General features: G+C 37.5%; 2 long non-coding RNA genes across 2 annotated transcripts; both read right to left on the reverse strand.

Moving 5' to 3' along the window:
• Positions 1-1,799: 1,799 nt before the first annotated feature.
• On the reverse strand, positions 1,800-24,976 carry LOC123875666. Its single transcript, XR_006798189.1, has 3 exons — positions 24,696-24,976; positions 19,078-19,084; positions 1,800-1,814 (listed from the first exon to the last, which is right to left on the reverse strand). It is a non-coding gene; the product is annotated as an uncharacterized LOC123875666 (long non-coding RNA).
• Positions 5,386-7,089, reverse strand: LOC123875667. Its single transcript, XR_006798190.1, has 2 exons — positions 6,713-7,089; positions 5,386-5,899 (listed from the first exon to the last, which is right to left on the reverse strand). It is a non-coding gene; the product is annotated as an uncharacterized LOC123875667 (long non-coding RNA).
• Positions 24,977-25,203: the final 227 nt, after the last annotated feature.

The raw sequence follows: 25,203 nt of genomic DNA on the forward strand, positions 1-25,203 counted from the left end.
AAAAGAGCTGATAATTTTCAAACGGCGAACCGATTTTCTTGGATTATAGCTAAGAACACTCTCGATCAAGCCACCTTTCTAACAAAAAAAAACTAAATTAAAATCGGTTCATTAGTTTAGGAGCTACGATCCCACAGACAGATACACAGACACACACGTCAAACTTATAACACCCCTCTTTTTGGGTCGAGGGTTAAAAAGTAGAAGTCTGCAAAAGTAAGTCTGGACAGTGACGTAGCCTACGTCACACACCAGGTTTGCAAAAATTCTGTTGATCTGTTGTGCCGTGATTGAAGGCCAAATAAACAAACAACACACTTTCGCATTTAAATAATAATGGGTAGTGATAAATAATACGAATTACTATAATAATTCCTGTACTTTTCCGTTAAATCATTAACAATAGCCTTAGTACAAGATTTTACATCTCATTGACGTCAATAGAATTCGAGCATCGAAACAAGTTAGCACTTAACTAAAATGGATCTCAATTGCTTTGCCTTAAAGATTAAGTTCGCTCATACATCTTTAGCTAGCGCTCCAAGCGGAGACGTTGTGAAATTCAAATCAGTGATACCGATTTTTTTTTACTTTATATCAAGAATCTTTAGATCCATTTTCATCATCTACGACCGGCCCACTACTGAACATGGATCTCCTCTTAGAATGAGAAGGGTTTAGGACATAAACTGCCACGCTGCTGACCCAGCCGCATTGGCAGACTTCGCATATTTGAGAAGATTATGAAAACTCTCTGGTTTTCTCACAATGTTTTCATTCGTCATTTGAAAAGTAACGTCAGAGTAAAACCAACCTATGGACCTAATATAGAACGACCTCGCACTGGAAAGTGCAGCATTGGAAGACCCCCATTAGGTGGTCAGATGACATCAAACGAGTCGCAGATCCATTTTACCTTGATAGTCCAGTCATTATAGTAAGTTCACCTCGGAATTCGAGATACCCAACTGTAAGTCTATAAATACTTGTATATTGACACCCTAAAAGTAGTCTCAAAACCAAGTATCATATCAAGTTTTGTATGACGTATTTCGATGCCAGAGTTTTATATTTGTGAGGTGAAACCTCATACTAACCCCAGTAGGTATATTGCCGGTATTAAAGTCCGGCCGGGCGCGCAAAAGGCGGTGTTTAGTCATGGTTTCATGTAGCACAATTAATATCGCATTATGCGCGGGACAAGTGTCGGTTTTACTTGTGTGATCACTATTGAGCGACGCCAGGCAAAGTGGGACAAGTCAAAATTTTATTTTTTCACTCAAAAATCTTGCTAACCCCAATTCATATGCATGTGATATTTGGAAGCTTTTTATTATTTAAAGTTTTTTTGCTTTAAATATAAGAAGAAAGTCCAGAAGTCTGAAAAGGTTTGGAAGTCGTTTGTGGCAATGAATGCAATATTGTTTGATAAAGCTTATCAATTTTAGACTTGCCTAGTACCTAAGTACTTACAAAAGTTGAGAAATACTATTACAAGTATGCTCTTATTTATTTCTTGTAAAACAACTAGTGTCTTTTATGCTAAGTCTGTGACTCTACCACGAATTTGGAATGACGATTCTACTGAGAAGAGCCGGCAAGAATATAGCCAGTTATAGTAACTACTATTTTGTAGGTATATATTGTAACTATCAAATCATTAAATGTTCTTTTTGTAAGCAGCTGAAAGCTCAGCAGGTTGCTTTCACGCAACTTTGTCACTAATATTTAAATTGAATCTTTGAAAAGGATGACTCTGGTTTTTCTTAGTATAAAGCGTACTCCGAACCAGATTTACTCAACAATTGAAAGTACTTGTTATTAAAGTTTAGTTGAATAAAAAAAAAACTATTTATTTATATAATTTTACCAGCTGTTGCCCGCGACTTCGTCCGCGTCCCACGGGAACTGTCTTTTCCCGTGGAATATCCGAAAATTCTCTTTTATACAAACCTTGTCCTAACAATAACAAACACAATTTAAAAAAAATCCAATTTGGAGCAACGTCTGCACCAAATTGAACAATTTTTTTAAAGAAAGTTATGCGCGCACATACATTTCAGCGATTCATTTTTATGTATATAGATAGATATTAATAAAAATATTTAGCACACTAGTGCATTATAAGTTATAAGGACTAATTATAGTCTCTAATTATAATCCATATAAATACAAATGAAAAAAATTGTACTTTTTGACTTATACCACTGTACTTGGTGCTGCTAAATTATCGCGTTACAGGCCCGTGAAGGTAGATAAGCATCTCCGTGGGCGCTAACGATGGAAAGATCAAAGTTTTTATGACTTCGTGAATAATATATTATGATAATTTCAACGCGGAGTCGAACCTTGGACCTTTCTGTAACTACAGCCGTCTCGACCAACGAACAATGAATAGTTTATTACCCTTTCGGATCGTGGGTTCTGTTTCGCTCGAAGCAAAATATCACCTTAGTTTTTTCTTCGCGTCTTGATATGCCAGGTGTTTTGTGGCATTTGTGGAATCAACTTTCACCTGAAGCAGAAATGATCTGCCATATGACCAAGATCTGAAGAAAAAATTGTAACTAGGACGCCGTTCAGACAGAATTTCGTCCACGGTGGCCAGTCTCCACAGAAATGGCATCTAAGTAGCATTTAGTGCACAACAATACGGTATTTGCCTATGTCAAAAAAAAATATTCTCAGTTATTATTAAAGACCCTCTAGACTAAGACCCTCTAGGTCTTCCGGACTTCGTCTGTCTCTGTGTTGGTGCTTGCTGGCGCGCGTGCTCTGCCTTTTTGGAGTGTTTTTTTTTTGTTGTTAAAAGAGGCTGGGTTTTGTATTTTACCGGTGTTTTTGGTGGTGGAACTGACTGGGGAGCGCTCTAAAGGGGTCCCGCGTGTGTGTCGGCGAGCGCCGGCACAGACGAAGTCCATAGCCAATGACAATCTTTGTTATTAAGCCAGACGAGAGAGAAAAAAAAGAGGGTCTTCCAAAACCTGACACGGTACTTGGACCCAGGACCTCATCATTTGCAGTCAAACATGCTAACTACTATACCATGAGGCAATTATGAAATGGCATTGACCTTAGTGTACATAAAAATGTTCATTCTGGTATCTACTTATTATAATAACGTAGATATTGTTATTCGTAGTAATAAAACAATATTTTCGCCAGCTCTCTTACATTATTTTTTATTTAAGATCTGTTAAACAATACAAATACAAAGAAAAATATACCTCTCAAAATGAGTCTTAAAATATTCTTTAGTGAATACAAAAGTCTGTACTTAAGAAAATTGTCTTAAGAGACCAGGGACTGGCAACGAGTTACTATTAAATACTAGTGATGGTACATTATATTCAAGTTTTTTATCGATATTGCTGAATATAATTGAATATAATAATGTTTTTGTGTACTCTTGTAAATGATAAACCTACGTGATGCTAGGCCAAATTCCTAGCTTCTGATAATTTTGTAGCAAGAAGTTCCTTCTAAATAACTTTGATTTTTTCATGGCTAAATAGCTGAAGTCTAGTTTTGTAATGATATTTCCTTAAAACTAATACTAAAAGTGTACCTATTTGTTGAACCTAGTTATTGTCCCACCATACAGCAACCACTCGCGAGCGTGTGTAATTATATTATTTTTGTAACTATCTATTAATTTATTGTAACTATACTATTATCTATTATTTCGTGAGTAATTATTTCCATACGGGATTACTCAAAGGTCAAATAAATAAATTTATCTAAAAGCTCGCTTGAAAATGCAGTTCCGAGTGCAGAGACCATCAGGTGCCAATAGTATTTCAATGTCTCTTTGACTAAAGTAAGTATTCAGATGTATTTTCAATCGATCGAAAAATAGAAACTATCGATACTGTGAGATAACTGGCGAAGAAATGTTACATCACTACGCCACACTGAATTCTACTTACGACACACTAGACTGATACTTACGCCGTTTAACGTATGTTATATTTTTATTCTATAGAAAAATAAAATCTATCGATACTGCTAGAAGAATAGTGAAGGAATGGTACATCACTACGCGTTTGTAACCAGCGGCACTCAAACTTAACGCATTACCCCAACTGCATTCACCTCCAGACTGAAACTTACCCCGTTACATCTAACGTGTGTAATTATGTTCTTTTATAACTTGCGAGGACTTGTTCACTTTGCAACACCCTGTTTTAAGACGTGCGGTTGCTCATTTTTTTCTCCAGATTTTAATTTAAAAATTGTGTGGTAAGTGATCACACCTTGGCCTCCCATTAGAGAGGGCTAGAGGAAGGTAGGATATCTTATTAACCCCGACCCAAAAAGAGGGGTGTTAAGGATTACAGACAGAATGACAAATTAGATAAGTACAGTTGAAGCATTGTATGTGGTGTATCTTGCAGGCTTTAAAGTGCTACAGTTTCCACTATTATTAAAAGACTAGCCGATGCCCGCGACTTCGCCCGCATGGATTTAGATTTTTCTAAATCCCGTGGGGATTCTTTGATTTTACGGTGTAAAAAGTAGCCTATGTGCTAATCCAGGATATTATCTATCTCCATTCCAAATTTCAGCCAAATCTGTCAAGTAGTTTTTGCGTGAAGGAGTAACAAACATACACACACACGCAAACTTTCGCCTTTATAATATTATAGTGTGATTACTGTGATAGTTATATAAAATCGTTAAAAAAATCAAACCACCTAAAAGGCCACAACAAAAGCGTGGCAACCCTGTGTTTCAACTTTGCATTTCCATAGCACATAAACAAACAAGATTATCGCTGACTCCGAAATCCGAATGCATTGAAATTTTTCATCGAAAAGCCCGGCACGAACGTAAAACTGGATCCGTCGCTTACCATCAAATGCAGTTAAAATCGAGCCATTATTTTTTACGACGTCCCACCACCTCGGATTTGGCAATCGCAACCCCTAAATTGTATTCGAAAACAGATTTTTTGGCATAAGGGGCAAATTTTTGCACTTTTTTTCAGTTAGGACACTTTTGTGCGGCTACTTTTTTTTCATTTGACGACAATTGTATTTGACTTTATTATTATGATCTTACAGACAGCATATTTTATGTATTTTCTTTAACTTTATAAAATACTAGAATGGGCATATTCTATGCGGCTTCGCCCGCGTGGATTTCAGGATTTTTTAAATCCCGTAGGAACTCTTTAATTTTCCGGGATAAAAAGTAACCTATGTCCTTCCCAGGGATGTGTCCCAAGTCTGTACCAAATTTCATTAAAATCGGTTCAGCGGTTGGGCCGTGAAAACGTAGCAGACAGACAGACAGACACACTTTCGCATTTATAATATTAGTATGGACTTATTGATTCGCCCAGACGTCGCATGGAAAGCCTACCTATTCCATAGACTAATATTTTTTTTTTTTTTTAATCCTTTATTTATAGGCTTTTACATTTATGCATGTCAGCCTAATTGTACCCTATCTTATCCTACAATTCTATCTATATATACAATTCCATCTTATCCTACAAACCTATCCTATCATAAACCATCTAAAGAGATTGCAAGCTCCGTCAGAATTTGGATTAGCTAATAAGCTATTGAAGACACCAACTTGCAATCTCTTCAAGTTTAATAATTCAACCAGACGGTCTCTTCCTGATTGGAATCGGACACATTCCACCAACCAATGATATACATCATCTATGACTCCACAGGAGTCACAATTTGGAGAAGATGTTTTTCCCATAAGAAATCCGAATTTGTTGCCTGGAATGTGCCCTGATCTAAGCCTGTGGGCCAACACTACATATTTCCTTTTCATTCGTGTACAGCTGCTCCAAGGTATATGAGGAGGCTCACTCTGCAACGTTCGATACCATATTCCTTTTTCTAATGACATTTTGTCGAAGTATTCTTTCCAATCTCTGTAACATAATTTTCTATATTTTGGTAATGATTCAGAATAGTCGCCCTCAACTTTAATTAATCTACCTTCTTTACATCCACATTTTGCCAAAGAGTCAGCCTCCTCATTACCTGACAGTCCAATATGCGATGGAACCCATTGCAACCTCAAATCCACGCCCAAATTACTCAACTCATCTATAGAAGATAGCACTGCATAAGCTACCGAAACACCTCTGATACCAGAGGCGGATCGAGCTATATGCTCTAGTGCGCTTTTGCTATCGGTACAAATGAGAACCTTTTTTTGATTAGTTGTCTTTACATACGACAGTGCCTCCGAGATTGCAATGAGCTCAATCGTCATAATACAGATCTCTCCATCTATCCGTAAACAATCATTACCCAACAAGTTACTATCCCTTTTTGTAGCAACAAAAAAACTAGCACCTCGGCCCTCGTCAGTTTTTGATCCATCAGTATAAATAACAAACCAACCCGCATACTTGTCCCTAAGCTCTTTAATAACATCATATTTTAAATTATTTACTTCATATGACTTTTTGGACTTGCTGACACTTTCTAAATTACATTTAACAATATCGTGAACATTAATATTAGTAACCCAAGTCCTTAATGTAAACATTTCAAGACATACTGAAGAAGAAATAGGTTCTAGTTTTACTTCATCATATACGGACACAAGCAAAGGAACTTTTTTATTCGTCCAATAATGATTACTTCTACAGAGACCACTAAGAACTTGAATTTCTTTGATAGTGTCGTTGTCTTTCCACGATAACGCTTTTAAACAATATTTAATGGCTAAATACCTCCTCCGTTGCTTTAACGGTGGAATACACAGCTCACTCTCCATAACGTGAATTGGAGTAGTCTTTATAAAGCCCCCTGTTATTCTCAAAGCCTGATTTTGTAACCTATCTAATTTAATTAAATGACATTTTGCGGCATTGTCATATATGAAGGATCCATAATCTATACGACTTCGTATCAAAGCTAAATAAATTTGACGCAAATGTTTAGTGTGAACGCCCCAGGATGATCCAGCCAAAACATTAAGCAAATTAAAACATTTTTGCACTTTTATGACCGTCTCGCCGATGTGCTTACCCCAACGTAAGGATTTGTCTAACCATAAACCTAAATATTTATAAACTTCTACCAACTCTAAAGAAAAAGTGTCCACTTTTAATTCTACTCGTTGCCTTCTATGACCCCTACTAAATATACAAAATTTTGATTTTTTAACAGATAGCTCCAATCCCATATCATTTAACAACTCATTAAATATAATTAATGCTCCCTGTAACTTGCTAACACTTTCAAATATGTCTTTATTTGTACTAAATAAAACAAAGTCATCCGCATATTGACATAATGAAACATTAACTACTCTATGAAAAATTTTAGCTGTTACAATATTAAATAGTATCGGTGACATTGGGTCACCTTGAGCTAAACCTTTATACGTAGATCGGGAAAAATAGGTCCTCTTATCTACACTATCCTCAATTTTGAGGTGCCTTTCACTCAAATAATTCCATATATATTGACATAGTTTTTTACCAAAGCCAAATTCGTCTAAAGTCACAGTCAGTTTTTCTATCAATACGTTATTATAGGCTCCATCAATATCCAAAAAGCAAGCTACTGTTTGAAGGTTTTTAGAAAAACCTATTTGAATATGAGTTATTAATTTTGCTAGACAATCGTGACATGAATGTCCTCTTCTAAACCCTAAGGTAAATGGAGAAAACAGATTATTTTTTTCCATATACCATTCAATCCGTCTAGTAATCATCGAATGTAAAATCTTGCAAATACATGATATCAAGGATATAGGTCTAAGCTTTTTATTATTATTACCAGTTGTATTATTCGAATTTGGTTTTGGTATTGGAACCACCAGAATATCACGCCATTGTATCGGTATATTGCCTGTGTTTACTATACAGTTGTACAAATCTAGCAGATAGAGCTTTCCAGCCATTGGCAAGTGATATATCATAGAATACGTGATTCCATCATTACCAGGTGCTGTATCTTTTGCCTTTATGCAATTATATAGCTCTTGCAAAGAAAATGGACTTTCTAACGATACATTTGAAGAAAAATATTTGGGCGCTTTTGTAACTACATAATCAGGGGCGAGACTACATAAAAGCTCAACTTTTTGATCCTGGGATACGTAACACCTTGGTGATCGGAAACCTTTTGTCCAACGTAGACGCTGCCACATGTCAGAGATTGTTGTTTTTTCATTAACACTATCACAGTAATTTTGCCAATCTGCTGTTTTTTCTTTTTTAATCGCAATTTTAGCACTCATTATTTTTTCTTCAAGATTTGTCAAATTATCAGGTGTTGGATTTTTACGAAACTGCTTCAGAGCCAATCTACCTTAGCTACCAATTTTGACAAATCTTGGTTCCAGTATGCCTTAGGCTGGAAGCCTTGCTTTGGATTCTCGCAAGTTTTTACCATAGGAATGAACCTATTAGCTGCATTATTTAACTGATTGATAAAGTTGTCATATAATAACTGAATATCAGAGTGTGTATTGCTGGAAGTGAAATGATATTCTAAATATTTTGTATACGAATCCCAATCGGCTTGTTTAAAGTTCCGTTTTTGTGTCATAATGACTATATCCTTATACTTAAACTTAATTTTAATAAAAAGATGATCGCTTCCCAAACTTTCATTTAAAACTTTCCATTCAACGCCTAATGCAATATCACTTGATACAAATGTTATGTCAGGGGATGTTTTTTGAACATTATTATTAACATATTTAATTCTAGTGTGATCACCATTATTAAGAGATATATAGCCAGCCTCTAATGCTGCATCATAGATATTTCTGCCCCTTGTATCAGTTTTATAAGACCAATTCGTATGGTGTGCATTAAAATCCCCTGCTATTATACAATTATTAGGAAAAAAAGAAAAAATATCTTCCCAATCAGATGGTGATGTGTTGATCGATGAAGGACAATAAACTAAAATTAGATTCTTAATATCCTGACAATTTAATAACTTTATGCATTTTGTTTCTATACCGGCATTATTAATGTTTAAAGGGCATTCCTGAGTTTTGATTGACTTGTGAATAATAAAAGCAATACCTCCATATGAATCCTCCCTATCCTTTCTAAATATATTATATCCACTAATATTAAAATGAGACTCTGATTCCAACCAAGTCTCACAGACTAAGGCAATATGAATTTTTTCTTGCGATAGCAACAACTCAAACTCGGTACGCTTATTTCTAATGCTTTGCGCATTCCACTGCAACAAATTTAGTACAAAATCTTTTTGACCTTGAGAATAGCTAGCCATTAAATATCGAGGATATTACTTTTTTACAGACAGCGCCACTTTGTACAAAATTAACTATGAATTGCCAAATTTCTTTAACTAACACATTGCCTATTAACTCTAATTTAATTTCCCAACTATTTGTCGACTTAAAAACGTTTGAAATACTTTTAAAAATGTCCATTAAACGTTTACCAAAACTTTTTTCATATCCCTTCTTCTCGTGTCCTTCTGTCTGTTCTTCTTCCCTCTGTTCTGCGTTTCTCCGGAATGACTGTTCAAACGCACTCGACTGTTGCTGATGTGACTGTTCTTCTTTCCTCTTTGTTGTCTTTTGTTTGTCTTGTCTCGGTTTTACTCTTCTTATCTCAGGCTCAGAATGCTGGTTATTTCTTAGATCCTCGTCTTCTCCTGTAGACATATTTGTATGAACCTCAGCTTGCACTACGACATCTCTGTAAGACCTATAATTTTGCGTCTGCGTCTTGTTTTGCTTCTGCATGTCGTCATTTTCATCCTCCGATTCAGAATAAATATGTTGAGCTTCCATCTTCTCCGAAAATATTTTTAAGGCACTTCGATAAGTACAGTTCTTCTCGGTCATAATCTCTCTAACTTCTTTTTCCTTCAGATAAGCTGGACATTCTTTATACATTGCCATGTGCTTGCCTTTGCAGTTCACGCACTTAAAATTGACTATCTCACAATTCTCGTGATTACTCCCACATTTTGGGCAGGTAATCTTCTTCATAGGGCAAGACCGAAAAATATGCCCGAATTGCCAGCACCTACTACATTGAGTCACAGGAAATGTATATCTATCCACCTTAAATCTACAGCCAAAACCGAATACATATGCAGGTAGAGTTGGGCTCTTAAATGCTAGGCGTATCGTTTCGGAATTTACCCATACACCCGTATTCGCTAATCTTTTAAGTCTTCTCACTGATACTATTTCAAATTCAGAATTTATATTTTTCAATATTTCTTCATCTGTTTCTTCTAGATCTACCTGTCTAACAATCCCATAAGATAAAACCATTTCATCAGCAGGTTGGACTCTCCATCCCAAGCTTATTAGTTTTTCACACTGCATCAACTCGCTGCCACACTCTCGATTTTCAAAGGAAATTATAGCTTTATAAGGATTTTTGTACACAATTCTACTAATACCCTTAATATTTTCTGATCTCAATAACTTAGCCATACCGAACTGTTTCGGTAACAATTCTTTCGATGTAACGCAGACGGTAAATTCCATACTATCTCCACAACTATTCGAGTTACCCCTAGCATGTCGCTTCGACGCTCGCTGTACTGTAATAAACCCTTCTTCATCCTCCGCTGAATCTTCTTCACGACCTCTCTTTTCCAAACTTCGTTGCTCGCTCTCACTCTGTAAAGGCACCGCCACAACTTGTTGCTCACTCATTATTATTTCTTCCTCAGACATGTCACTACACGTATCACCAAGTCTTTGAGTCTGTATCATAGTTAATCACCATAATATAAAACAATGTAGGTAGACAGTGAAACGATTTCGCTCTATAAAATACGACTGATAATAATGGTTCACGAAACCGTGCGCTCGCGTTGACAGCTCGCGCGCCACTGATAGACTAATATGGAAATAAATAAATTTATAAATAGAATAGTTTTGAATAATTTTATTAGACTCACTATCCAAAATGCGAAAGTATTTTGTTAGTTCACTTCAGGTAATACGGGTGCATACCTTCAAGTTAAGAGTGAATAGGCATCTTCTAGGTAAGCACGCTCTATCTTAAGCTGCATCGTCACTTACCAGCAGGTCTAATTGCAAGTTATAAATTAAAAAAAAGTTGATTGGTGTGTTTTTTTTTGCATGTTTATAGTTAAAGACCTGGCGAGTGACATAGGCTAACTTTTATCCCGCAAAATCAAAGAGTTCGCCGAAGAAATAAACTAAACCTACGCAAACGAAGTCGCGGACATCAGCTAGTCTTCTTATAAACCTTCAAACTCAAAACTCACACTCAAAATCTTTTATTGAAAGTAGGTAGGTACTATTGTACACCTTTTGATGCTTAGAATTGTTAGAGTTGTACGATGATAATTATAGTGGTGATAATTAATTACAAAAGCTACGAGGGTTCCAAACGCGCCCAAACTTTTTCGCGAAATGTTCCGAATGTCAATGAAATCCGTAGCATGTGAATAGCAAAATATCAAAAAGATGTCTTTTTCGTTAGCAGGGCTGGAATACTCTCGGGTCTTCAACCAAAAATACCAATAAAACAAAATCAAACCACAGGTAGGTATAATTTAGTGGTGACTGTACACAGGAAATCCTTCGTCAGGGTTTAAGATTAAGACTCCTTATCATTAACTGAGGTCTCAGGAAGTAATTTATTTTGGTTTTCGAATGCTATAATTTGGGATCTTTTAAAGGGTTTAACTCTTAAAAATATCCCAAGAAAAAACTATCCCTTTTAAATATTTTGGTATGCTCTTATTATACAGATGACTAATATTTCAAAATAATACTTTACCTATGTATGAAAGACCTTACAAATTAATTCATTCGCTGTCTATCTGTCAAATTAAAACTGTGCAGATTATCAGACATGAGACACCGCCGAAATTATTATGAGTAGTGAACTCCCAAACATGCACGTTTCCTGACGTTGCTTGAAATTAACATAACTCCTAAAAGTTCATATCCGTGCCCGGGATCGAATCCCGATTTCCCGTCAACGTCTAAACCACTGGGCTATATCACCTTTTATTGAACTTCGGATCCCACCAAAAGTGGGTCCAACTAATCAATAGTAGGTACTATTCGTTTTTGAGAGGTACCTAACTGTAAATCTTATAAAACATTGGGTAGCTGTATCTATATCTACCTGAGACAATTTTTGTTTTATCAAAACCTTTTGATCGTTTTCCCTTTCATACCTAAATACCCTCTTTAAAGGGTAAATTTAATTAATTGGTCGTTACGCCCAAAAAGGGTTGAACCGAGACCCTGACAAAAAATAGGGTGGAGTGGAAATTTTTATTATCGTCACCTAATTTAAATTTCTTTACCTGGATTTGACCCACTTTATACTTCTTAGTGCGAGCGGGGATATTTTTTTTATTCAAATACAAGTTAGCCGTTGACTGCAATCTCACCTGGTGGTAAGTGATGATGCCGTCTAATAAGGAAGGGATATGGCACTTTTTTTATGAAACCCATACCCCTTTGGTTTCTAGACGGCATCGTACCGGAACGATAATTAGCTTGGTGTCAGGGCTTTGCCGGTAGGGTTGTAACTAGCCAAGGCCGCAGCCTCCTACCAGACCCAAATTTTAAACCCCTGCCAGGAATCGAACCCGGGACCTAATAAGACCACAGCGCTTACCACTATGCCAGGGAAGTCATCAATAGCCCAGAGGTTAAGATTTGGCCTCCTATTCAGGGAGTCCGGGGTTTGATCCCAGGCCTGTTACTTTTCTGACTTATGTGCGATTTAAGCAATTATTTACTCACTTTAACGGCTAAGAAAAAAATCGTTAGGATACCTGCATGCCTGATAGTGCTCTGTAACTTTCTGAAAGGTGTAAGTCAGCCAATCCACTGAAAACAATCACACTAATATTATAAAGGCGAAAGTTTGTGTGTATGTGTGTGTGTGTGTGTATGTTTGTTACTCCTTCACTCAAAAACTACTGGACGGATTGAGTTGAAATTTAGAACGGAGATAGATTATACCCTGGATTAGCACATAGGCTACTTTTTATCCTGGAAAATCAAAGAGTTCCCACGGGATTTTTAAAAAACCTACATCCACGCGAACGAAATCGCGGGCATCAGCTAGTGTATTATATCCAAGGTATTCATTTCAGTCAGTACCGTCACTTATCATCAAGTGCTAGAATAGCTGATGTGCGAATAATGAAACTGAAAGAATTTTGTATCAAAAAATAATTAAACAAAACTAACTTTACCAACCTAACAGCACCCGAAAAATAGGCCGCCATTTACATTCCGAACGGCCTATCCAAACATGGCGGGATTTTAAAACAATGTTTTTCTTTAGCATAAAAACACACTTGAGACTATTTGTCTTATCACAGCTTGCTCAGCAGATTGAAAGAGTTTAGAGTTTCTCTACGTGATCAAATCAGAAACGAGGTCCGTAGAAGAACCAGAGTAACCGACGTAGCTCAACGAGTTGCTATGCTGAAGTGGCAGTGGACAGGGTATGTAGTGCAAAAAAGATAATAGACATTGGGGTCCCAAGATGCCAGAATCGTTTCTTCGCAACGCAGCGAAAGCGCAACGTTGGAAAACTCCACCACTCGGTTGACAGATGATATCAAACGAATTGCAGGAAGCCGCTGGGTCCAGGCGGCGCAAGCCCGTGGCGTATCATGGAAGTCCCTATAAGAGACCTTTGTCCAGCAATAGACGTCTATCGTTGATGATTAAAAGAGCAACCGCCGAGTTTCTTGCTGGTTCTTCTCGGTAGGAAAGGCATCCCGAACCAGTGGTAGACGCTTTTGACGATTCAAAAGAACTTGTAAAAGTCTAATTGAATAAAATTATTTTGAATTTTGAATTTTATGACGACGGTGATGATGAGCTAAAGTTAAAATTAAGTTTTAAGTAAAACTAACTCGCGAAAAGCGTAGATAGCCTAGTGGTTGAGATATTGACGTCTTATAAGGGGAGTCAGGCCACACTGACGGGTGCTGCGTGGTGGTTATGCGTATTGCTTGCTTGGTAGCTGACTTTTCCTGCATGTTTAGCAGTGGGAGGGCAAGCGACGTATATCACATGCTGCATTTTGCACCATTATACCTTTGTTTTCAGCGGATTATAGCAAACTAAGCTTTTGGTTCCTTGTTTGTTATGGACTTTCGCAAAGTAACGCCTGATTTTATACAACATAACTATTATACGGGTTTAGTCACGATGTTTCACTTCACCTTTAGCACACCCATAATATCATCAACCACATAAAATAGTTAGAGTTGCATGTTTGGGAGCGAATAATGTCGCACAGCTTTTTGTTGTGCGACATGTCGCTAGTTAGTAAACGGACTTTAACCGAGTGGAGCGCAGTTAAATTTAATATTGTTCACATCAGTTTCTGGATTCGATTCGTACCAATAAAATGGAGTACGTACCGTACCGTACCGAAATAAAAACATCCCAGTGACCGCGCCAGCCAAATGGCCTGTGAAAAAGAAGCATAGGTTTTGCAGTTCTGCGGTGAGATTAGAAAACGGTTTGATTTATTACTCTAAAACTTTACGATGCTTTTACGAGGGTGTTCTCGATTCGAGTAGTAATTTGTTCCGTTAACAATATTATAGTAATTAGAGGCATAAATGCTCAGCTGGTCGATTGCGGAAAAACTGTATCAATCATTATTACAATCTCAATGGGCTGGATTTATGGTATTCTTGTTGCAACAATGCATTGTAGCTTTCATTCTACCGAAATCGAGAGGCTGGTTTGTCACACTAATATTATAAAGGCGAAAGTTTGTATGTGTGTGTGTGTGTGTGTGTATGTTTGTTACTCCTTCACGCTAAAACTGCTGGACGGATTGGGCTGAAATTTAGAATGGAGATAGATTATACCCTGGATTAGCACATAGGCTACTTTTTATCCCGGAAAATCAAAGAGTTCCCACAGGATTTCGAAAAACCTAAATCCACGCGGACGAAGTCGCGGGCGTCAGCTTGTTATTAATATAAATTAGTTTTGGTGCTTAGACGTAAATATCTACCTCAACTTTTGTTTTTAAACTTTGTTGCATCGTCCACTGCTGGATATAGGATCAAGACCTGTCAAGGGAATCAAAACTTATAGGGTAGTTCCCGTTGATCTAGAACCATGAAATTTGGAGGTAGCAATATCTTATAGTACAAGTTTAGTAAAGGGAAAAGTCTGAAAACCGTGAGCTTGACATTACATCACAAAACACTTTTAAATACATTTAGATATCTTTACTAAATAAGTGTAATATAGATTTTTTTCTCTGAACTATGGAACCCTCGGTGGGCAAATCTGACTCGCACTTGACCGCTTTTTTCTGCCGTCAGTCGTCGCGAGCGAGGTTCATTTGTATGGTAATGCCGCGAACGTTTACATCTCTGTTGTTTTTTTTTTGCTTTTACGTATACCTCCTTTCAGGCCCTTTTAAAGAATATCACTAAACACACTTCGTGCACCGTATGTTTGCAATGCTCAGTGGTACGTGACATAAGATACATTAGTTTTCCTTTGACTTAAAAGATAAAAAATCGCAGGAACCTTCTTGGAGAAACGCGTAAGCGACACGATTTGTTTGGCGTTTTAGACTTTCTGGAGTTTAGTTTTCACTCGTATCATGATTTCATTGTCAGTTCGCTGTAACAAGGTCGTATGGGCCTCGTATTACGCATTTCAGCGAGAAGATACTTGTTTACCTCATAAGTTAGAAAATAGTGGTAATAACGCAGCGTAAGGTAGTACAGCGCCATCTATTGAGGATAACGCTGAATACAAAGAAAATAGGGAATTTCGGGTTGAATTTTCAAAAATTCTTTCTTAGCGGATGTCTACGTCATAATAGCTATCTGCATGCCTTTCTTACTGATCCGTCCAGAAGGCTGAGCTGTGCGTTGATAGATCAGTCAGTCAGTTTTTAACCGACTGCGGCAAAGCCAAGAAGAAGGGTTATGATTTAATATATAATTAGACTAGCTTAAGCATGGACTACACAAATTTCGTGTTGGCATTATCTTATGCCAACGGGAAGTATCCTAGAAAGTTTGATTCCCTTGACGGCTCTTGACTGCCAGACAGACAACGAAGTGATCTCTGATCTGATCTGATCAGAGTTTTCTCTGGAGATTTATTATTACTAAGCCTTTATTTTCCTTATCAATTACTAGTATTTACATGGTTTCTAACTAATTTAATCTATTCTAGTGTCTATTCTATTGTATTTGTTAGTATGTTAATCGTAGTGTGTGTGTGTGTGTGTATGTGTGTGTGTGTGTGTGTGTGTGTGTGTGTGTGCGCGTGTGTGTGTGTGTGTTGTGTAAGCGTATAAGCGTATTGTAGAATAGTATGCGTGTGTATTTATGTGTGTAAGTTATGTTTATTTATGTGTTAGTAAATTAGTAGTTATTTACAAATTTATTTTTTACATATTTACTTATATATATATATAATTGTGTTTATAATTCTGGCTTGATAAGGGCCCCTCATTGGGTATAGGCCTCCTCCAGTTCGCGCCATTTCTCTCTGTTTTTTGCTGTTTTAAGCCAATTCTTCCCTGCTATCTGTACTATGTCGTTAGACCATCTCGATTTTGGTCTACCTACTTTCCTCTTGCCTTTTGGCCCTGGCCATATAGTTGTTTGTAAAGTCCATCGGTCATCTGTTATTCTCGAGACATGTCCTGCCCACTTCCATTTTAGCTTTAGAGCGTGTGTTAGAGCGTCCGTTAATTCTCTGGAGATATGGAACCCTAAATTAAAATGATGTTAAAAATTCATATCATAAGATATTTTGTCTCCAAACTTAGTAACTTTTCACAGTACATTAACTTAATAAGTCTCTCTACCAACAATATGATAGAGTGGTACTAAAATATACATCGCATCCAAAGTACCAGAATCAAGGAACAAATCACTATAAAATCCAAAGTTTCATGATGGAACTCTTTAAGATAACAAGGACTCTGAATGAAAGAGGAAAGTAAGTTACATCACTCGTAAAATCTAAACCCCTGAATTTACATTAGAGACGTCGTATACGAAATTGAGCTTTGAGATCTGTGTAGTAATTGCGAAAATCGCGTGGGCATGTCTTGATGTATTGAAGAGATTCATGGAGGGTGCAGTTGTTGCTGCTAAACTACAGCTTCGGACTAAAAACCTAATAGAATTAGCATAGGAATTGATTCACTCCACTCAGTTCTTTAGAATGCGCTATCATCGCTTAATCTATTTGCGCTGGGCACGCAGGGCGCTTTCACGGGCACCCTGGCGCAGTAGTAATCGCTGTGGTCTTCTTAGTGGGAGGTCCCGGGTTCGATTCCCGGCCGGGGTTTGGACTTTTATAATTTCTAAACTGGTCTGATCTGATAGGAGGCTTTGGCCGTGGCTAGTTACCACCGTACTGGCAAAGCCGTGCCGCCAAGCGATTTTGCATTCCGGTACGATGCCGTGTAGAAAAGGAGATCTTGTTAGTAGATTCTGCATTCCGAACCAGTGGTAGAGTCACAGGAGTAGTACAAGAGATAGTGTCCTACATAACATTGATATTTGTAAAGAAACTCGTCCGACTGACTGACTGACTGATTGACTCTGAGCTTTCTTATGGGGTTCATTTAGTTAATACCGTATAGTCTGATAAACCCTCAGGTAAAACTAGCAAGGCTTATTACATACGAGGTGTGCTAGTGTGAGGTGTACGAGGTGTGTAATGGAACGGCAGCACGCAACACCCAAATTAATCAACACCCCAATCTAGCACCTCGTAAACAAAACAACGAATATAAATGTATTTTATGCAATTTATGCTTGACCAAGAGATGGTGGAAACTTTTAAGGTTACACTTCTTACCCGCTTTTTCATGTACAAGCTGTTAGATAGTGTCTGTAACTAGGCAAGCTAAGGTTAGAAGGTGTTATTGATGTACCGCTTTTTCATGTACAAGCTGTTAGATAATGTCTGTAATAACCCGCCAAGCTAAGGTTAGAAGTTGTAGATATACCAAAAAAAGCAATGAGTCTCGTAGCGTTATACCCATAGAAGATAATATGGAGACTTGACAACTAACTACTGTTTGCAAATTTTTTTTATAGTAAAATTGCGAGCAAACGAGCAGGCGGATCACCTTATATTAAGTGATTACCGCTGCCCATGAACATTTGCAGCACCAGAGGTAGCGCCAATGCGTTGCCGGCCTTTCAAAAATTTGTCGATCCACCCCTTGAATAACCCCATGTTTTAATCTAGTGGGAACACCGCTGACGGGACTTGTGGTAGAAGAGTACTCATCTGTAGGGTTAGAATGATATTTCACATTGTGCTAACATTGGTAGAATTCGAACGTTAAAACATTAAACAACGTAGTAAGATGTACCTAAAGCCGTTTCTGATTGGTCGTTTGCAGCAGCGATATGACATCAGCACGCTAGTAGTAGGTGTGCGTGGCAGAGCGGCGCGGTACAGATTTAGTTTACCCCATCTCTGCATGTACTCGTATGTCCAGTAGTCGCACTGCATTTTACCAAATTTTACCATTTGACGGTCTTTAATGTTGCGTTGGTATTTGAAAGTTAAAAATCTCACGACTATGCATTTCTTTTATAAGTTAGTCCTTGACTATAGTCTCACCTGGAGGTAAGTTTTTTAGCAGATATGCGCGTAAGTTGAGTGCGGTATGATTTTGACATCCGAGAGTGCCGATGTCGCACCTCTGCTGCACCGACCAATCAGAAAATGGCCTAAAGATTACGAGCCTGTAAAACTAATTTTTCCGCGAGCTCTCGGTCTATGTGTTATTGTTGGCGAGATTGCAACTGATAAAGTGAAAGGCTTTTAAATTATTTCCATACTAGCACATGTCTGCCATTTTAACGATGTAAAACAGATTAATGCAAAATATTCTCACAAAAATATTGCTTGTTAGCATGAAAAATGTTGGAACGAATAGTTTTTCATCAGCTATAAAGTAATTTTACATCGATAATTTCACATGTACAGTTTATAGGTATGTATTTAAAAATATTGTTTCATTTTAATTATTTTGGCTTATAAAAAAGAGATAGATAGGTAGCTAAAATTTTATTCTGTAGACAGAAATAGGATAGCTACTTTTTTCCTAGTAAATCATGAAGATTCCACCGGACTTTTAAATTACCTAAATCCAGGCAGACGAAGTCACGTCGTTTCTTTTTTTTAAATATTCAAAACTAGATGATGCCCGCGACTCCATCCGCGTGGATTTAGGTTTATTTAAAAATCCCGTGGAAACTTTTTGCTTTTCCGGGATAAAAAGTAGCCGATGTTAATTTTCGGGACGTAAGCTACCTCTATGCCAAATTTCATATAAATCGGTTTAACGGATAGATTCTTAAGCGTCCCCTAGGAACTCTTTGATTTTCCGGGATAAAAAGTAGCCTATGTCCGTCCCCGGGATGTAAGCTAACTCTGTACCAAATTTCATTAAAATCGGTTCATCGGTAGAGCGTGAAAACGTAGCAGACAGACAGACAGACGGTCACACTTTCGCATTTATAATATTAGTATGCAAGTATGGATACTAAAAACGTCTTTTCCCCATTGTAATATTTTTTAATAATAAAAACAAGTGTGAAAACTTATTCCAAACGTAGGTTTAATTTACAAAGCCTTATGGATGCAGGAAATGACGTCATATTTTCTTGAATATGATGCTCAACGTCGTTACTACAACAATAGTAGCTTCCGAGACGACTTCCGGTTTTTTGCGTTTGTTATTTTTATTATTCCCTTTGTAATTGGGGTGTGCTGGTGTTTATGAAAGGGAACGCTGATTTTTTCCTTTCCTTTACTAAAATATTACTTTAGTATTTCCTCTGTGCTTGAAGACCAAAGTTTTACAATATTTACAAACAGTGATGACACATTATGGATCTGACACAATATTGTCACCAACTATGAGCCTCTTATGAAAGCTCAGAGTAAGCTATGCCACAGTTCACGACAGTTAGCGAACTTCTATCAAAACGCCGAAGCGTCGACGTCACTGGCAGGCGTCAAATGGTGGTCAAAAGTATATTTGACGCGGGTAGCCCTATTATAGCCCTATTTTTCTATGATTTCACGACACCCATAGCCTGATATTTAACATATCGTCGATTCAGGATCTATCCGAGAGTTCCCTCACTCTAGTTCACTCTGGCTATTCTTAATACAGCGAGATGACAGCGGAAGATGAAGAGAGCTATACGATCAAATCAGAAATGAAGGAGATCCTTAGGAGAATCAGAGTAGTCCATATAGCAGATAGTTCGAAAAACCGATACACATTGGGGTCCCACAGTGCTAGAATGACGACCTTACACCGAAAAGCATAGCGTTAGCAGATCCCCCACTTGGTGGATAGATGACATCAAAAGAGTCGTAGTGATGCCACAGGTTTCAAGCGGATATCCATCTGAGAATCAAAATAACCGAGGATTAGCAAGCTGAAGTGGCAGTAGGCAGACCACAATACATATTAACTGTCGCAGAACCGATGGCCGTCAAGATATACGCGTTCTGGAGTTAAGACTCGTAATGGTAAGCATAGTATGGGATAACCTCAAGCTTACTGGTCCAGAAAAAAGTGGCAGGAAGTGGGTGGATGAGGAAGGCGGAGGACCATTTTGTAGCACGCTCTCCAAAAGACCCATGGCCAGCAGTGGACGTTTCTTGGTTGACGCTGACTTTGATAAGTAACCCCTACTACTCATTCTACTTAAAGTGTAAAATTAAACATTGCTTAAGCATTCACACTAACACAAATACGTTATTTAAAGCAGAGCATTTATTTTATTACAAAAAACCTCGGTCCATTCCATTTCCTATTTACTTTCGTTTGAAAAACTCCATTAAAATGGTGATTACGGTATACATTTAAAACCTTTTAGACTTGAGTGTAATGCACGATAAATCGTTTACTAAATCTCGCTAAACGAAGCTATAAAATATGAGAAAAAATTCAGCATGAATACTGGAAAAGCCGACTTTAAATTAGGGTTGGCACAATCAATTTTCAAGCCTGAATTATTCACGACGCGTTCTTACACGCGCTATGTTAATGCAAGAGAGTAGCATCTTAATGCATCTCTACGTCATACTCCTCATGGTTGAGAGTCGTGACTCCTTTCTATTAATCATATAATGGTATGTTTTCTCGGCATAATAATTTCCAGATCCTTTCACGTAAAACTCAATAAGAGAACGATTTTAACAGTTAGTATCAGATACCAGTGATAATAACAAAGACGGCACGTGCTCTCTGAGAAACGGAGGGATCAAAGAGGTCTAATTATGACCTCCAAAGTTACGAGTAATACGAGTAATTACAAGTCCGAACAGATCACACGTCCTTATCTTCTAAATTCAACATTTTACACATGACGGCGCGAACTTATCACCCACACACTTCTTAGCATGCGTCTCTTGTCAGGGTTTAGGTCATAGTCTACCAAGCTGGTTAAGTGTGGATTGGCAGACTTCACACACCTTATTAAGAGCAATATTATGGAGAACTCTCTCAGGCATGTAGATATCATCAATATGTGTTGATTGCTTAAATGTTAAATGTTTAATTGCTTAAAACACACATAACTCCGAAAGTTAAAGGTGCGTGCCCGGAATCAAACCACGGGGCTCCCGAATCACGGCCGAGGACTTAACCACTATGCGATCACCTAACTAGCTGATGCCCGCAGCTTCGCCCGCGTGGATTTAGGTTTTTAGAAATCCCGTGAGAACTCCTTGATTTTCCGGGATAAAAAGTAGCCTATGTGCTAATCCAGGATATCATCTATCTCCATTCCAAATTTCAGCCAAATCTGTCTTGCAGTTTTTGCGCGAAGGAGTAACAAACATACACACACACATACACACAAACTTTCGCCTTTATAATGTCACTGTGAGAATAAGTCATTGATTATTATTATTATTAATCATAATAATTTCTTTTGTAGTAGATTCCATAAGTGCCAACCCTAGAGTAGCCAGTATGTTATCAATTTCAGCGAAACTTCAGGAGTTACGGAGAAGTTTCCTAACTTTATGCTAATAAGAAATATCTGAGTCGACTTAACCCCGGTTTAAGTAATACAGAGTGCCTTTGACTCCACTTCACTCCAACTTGGGGTGAAAAAAGTTAGGGATAGATTTGCAAATGGTCCGGTTATTTCTTGAGGGCTTATTTTCATGCCGACTGCTCTTACTAGTGCTTTATTTATTTTTCTTGTGTACATTTAAATTAATTCATACATTACTAATGTTATCTATGGACGTGAATGTGTGTCTGTCTGTCTTTCGTGCTAGCTTTACAAGGCCCATCCAAACAGATTTTTTTGACCTTTGGTTCAGAGAATTGTCTCAGTTCCGTTTAAGTAAAGCGGCTGCAAGGCCAATGTCGCGTTTAGGAACGTATAACAGAATTCCCTATGTGATCGGCTAGTGTTATGCCAAGTATGCTGCATGTATTCCCTATCTCTTTGGCAAACCTTAAGCTTGGACTTTTGACTGTTCATCAGGGACCAAGTCTGAGCACTACTTATATTATATTGTGTGAGAGTTGGTAAAAATGCGCATGTGTTTTCTTTTTAATTGCAAATGAAAGTCACCCTTCAGCCCAAAAGCGTCTTCGGAAATTACATCTGTATGTAATATTTACATCATGTTTCTCATCAAAAGACTTCAGCCTTTTAATTTTGCAATAAAATAATGAAATTAATATACTTACAAATTTCGGCATTGGGTACATTTAATTAAAATACTCATTCATTACATTGGTTTAATTCAAAGTGATTTGTCATCATAATGTAAGCAGTTAATTCAACGCTCGTTCACACAGGCTGCGTAAGCGTTGCGTAAGCGTAGACGTAGCGCATACCATTGCGTTGTAATGTATGGAACTGTATGAAACGTGGCACACCGCTTGCGTGGCGTGAACGTTTACGTAGACGTAATGCGTGCAGTTACGTCTATGGGTTCACGCGCGTCACACGCACGTGTACGTGCTGCATACGCAATTGGTGTGAATCTGCCAGAATGAAAGGAGGTAGGTACATGATTGACTGTAAGAGGTTGCTTTAGCAATAAGGCCGCCTTTTCACCCTAGAGTTTCTTCTGTGTTTCTGTATTATGTTTGTGTGTGCAATAAAGAATTCACAAAAGCAATGTTTACAGTCGTAAAGAAAGGGAAATCAGTAATTACCGTAATAAAACATTACGTTCTTAATTAATAATAAAATTGATATATCAACTTAAAAGATCTCCAATTTGGATTTTCAGAAAAGATATGCCACTCTATAAGGATGTAAGACGCTTTTTTTTAATTAAATGATGACATTAATTAGCACCTTTTTTGGTAAGCGCCAAGCGGTAATTTTTTGTCTTGTTTCTTGTTATGGATAACTTATGTTGTCACCTTTGGTTTTCACTTATGTTTTCATATTGATGTGAAGTTATTCAAGTTATAGAACCAGTCATGTCCAAGGTTATACCGCATTTCCTCGTATCGCAAGGATTTTAAATAACAAAGAAAGTTACATTTTCTACGCAAACGTTTCTCTTTGAACTATAAATTCAATTAAATTATTTTTCATGGGGGCTCCCGAACATGAACGGAATTTTTAGGGTTCCTTACCTCAAAAGGAAAAATGGAACCTGTCTGAACGGAGTCTGTCTATCTGTCTGTCTGTCTGTCCGTCGTGTCTGTCAAGAAACCTATAGGGTACTTCCCGTTGACCTAGAATTATGAAATTTGGCACGTAGGCAGGCCTTATATTACAAATACAGGTATAAATCTGAAAAGCGCGAATTTGTGGTTATATCATGTAAAATAAAAATTTAAATGGGTTTCAATTTTCAAAGTAAGATAACTATATCAAGTGGGGTATCATATGAAAGGACTTTACCTGTACATTCAAAAACAGATTTTTATCTATTTTTATGCATAATAGATTTTGATTTATCGTGCAAAATGTTGGAAAAAATACTTGAGTAGGTACGGAACCCTCACTGCGCGAGTCTGACTCGCACTTGGCCGGTTTTTTTTGTTACCCTTGTGGGGTATCAATAATAAACCTGAAAGAGCAAGGTTTTTCTTGCTCTCACACTTGGCCGGTTTTTTTTAAATTTAGAGATTGAAGCCCAAAAATGAGAATCTGCAACCGTTCAGCACCTATAATAATGATGCACCACTAGGTAGGTCTACCAGAAAAAAAAAAAAACAGTATTATGTTATCAATCAAAAAAAAAGCGAAGTTCTTTGTATTCCACTGCATGTAGCAATCAAGGATAATAATTAATGGCCTTTTGTTAAAACAACATAAAGGGAGTTAGTTTTTAATTATTTGCCGGAAATCCCTTCTGCAGCCAAAACAGATTATCTGGATGTCAGAGAAACTTTCAGGGTCTCTATTATTATTAAAGAATCGTCTTGAAAATTATTTTGTGCAAGGAAAATAAATGAGGGGATCCGAAGGAAAAACAGAGTAAGTGACATATAATACGGTATTTGCCTATAAACTATTTCTCATTGATTAATAAAATACGTGAAATCCACTACTTTGTTAGTTTTAAGTGAAAACCATTTGATCAATAAATGGTACAAACTAAAAAGTACGTCAAATCATTGTGACGTCACATGCCAGTATTTCATAGAAGCTCACATACAAAGCGCGTGTTTGGGCGTTTGTACAAAAAAAAAATATTGATTTGACTAGTTAGTAATGTTTAGGCTCGCAGGAGGTGGATGGAAGAAAACTAGTCGGCGATAATATCCTTATAATAATTATATTCAAAGTTACATTTAAATGAAAAGACTAAAAGCTAGTGCTTATCTCTAAGGATGAGAATATTCTAACTTAATATTACGATTCCCACATCGCGCGGGTTCTGGTATTACGCCGCGTCAGCTATACGGGTCGTATTCGTACGTGGGAATGCGAATGCATGTTGCGCTGGCTCACTATGTATCAGCCGCTGGCTTCGCCTGCGTAACAAGTTGTTAAACACAGGATTATCAGTAGCTCAACGCGACCGGGTTGTAAACTTCACCACGGTAGCTAAGTGCAGATTGGCTTTGCGAACATGATGGAGAACTCTCAGTCATCCAAGTTTCTTCACGATGTATCCCTTCACCGTTGTAGCAAGTGATATTTAATAGCTTTTTTAACCATCCGTAGAGCTCTCGTACATTGCTCAAAGTTCAAACAACCATAGCTTCCT

Source organism: Maniola jurtina, chromosome 20, assembly GCF_905333055.1.
Source record: "Maniola jurtina chromosome 20, ilManJurt1.1, whole genome shotgun sequence".
NCBI lineage: Eukaryota > Metazoa > Arthropoda > Insecta > Lepidoptera > Nymphalidae > Maniola > Maniola jurtina.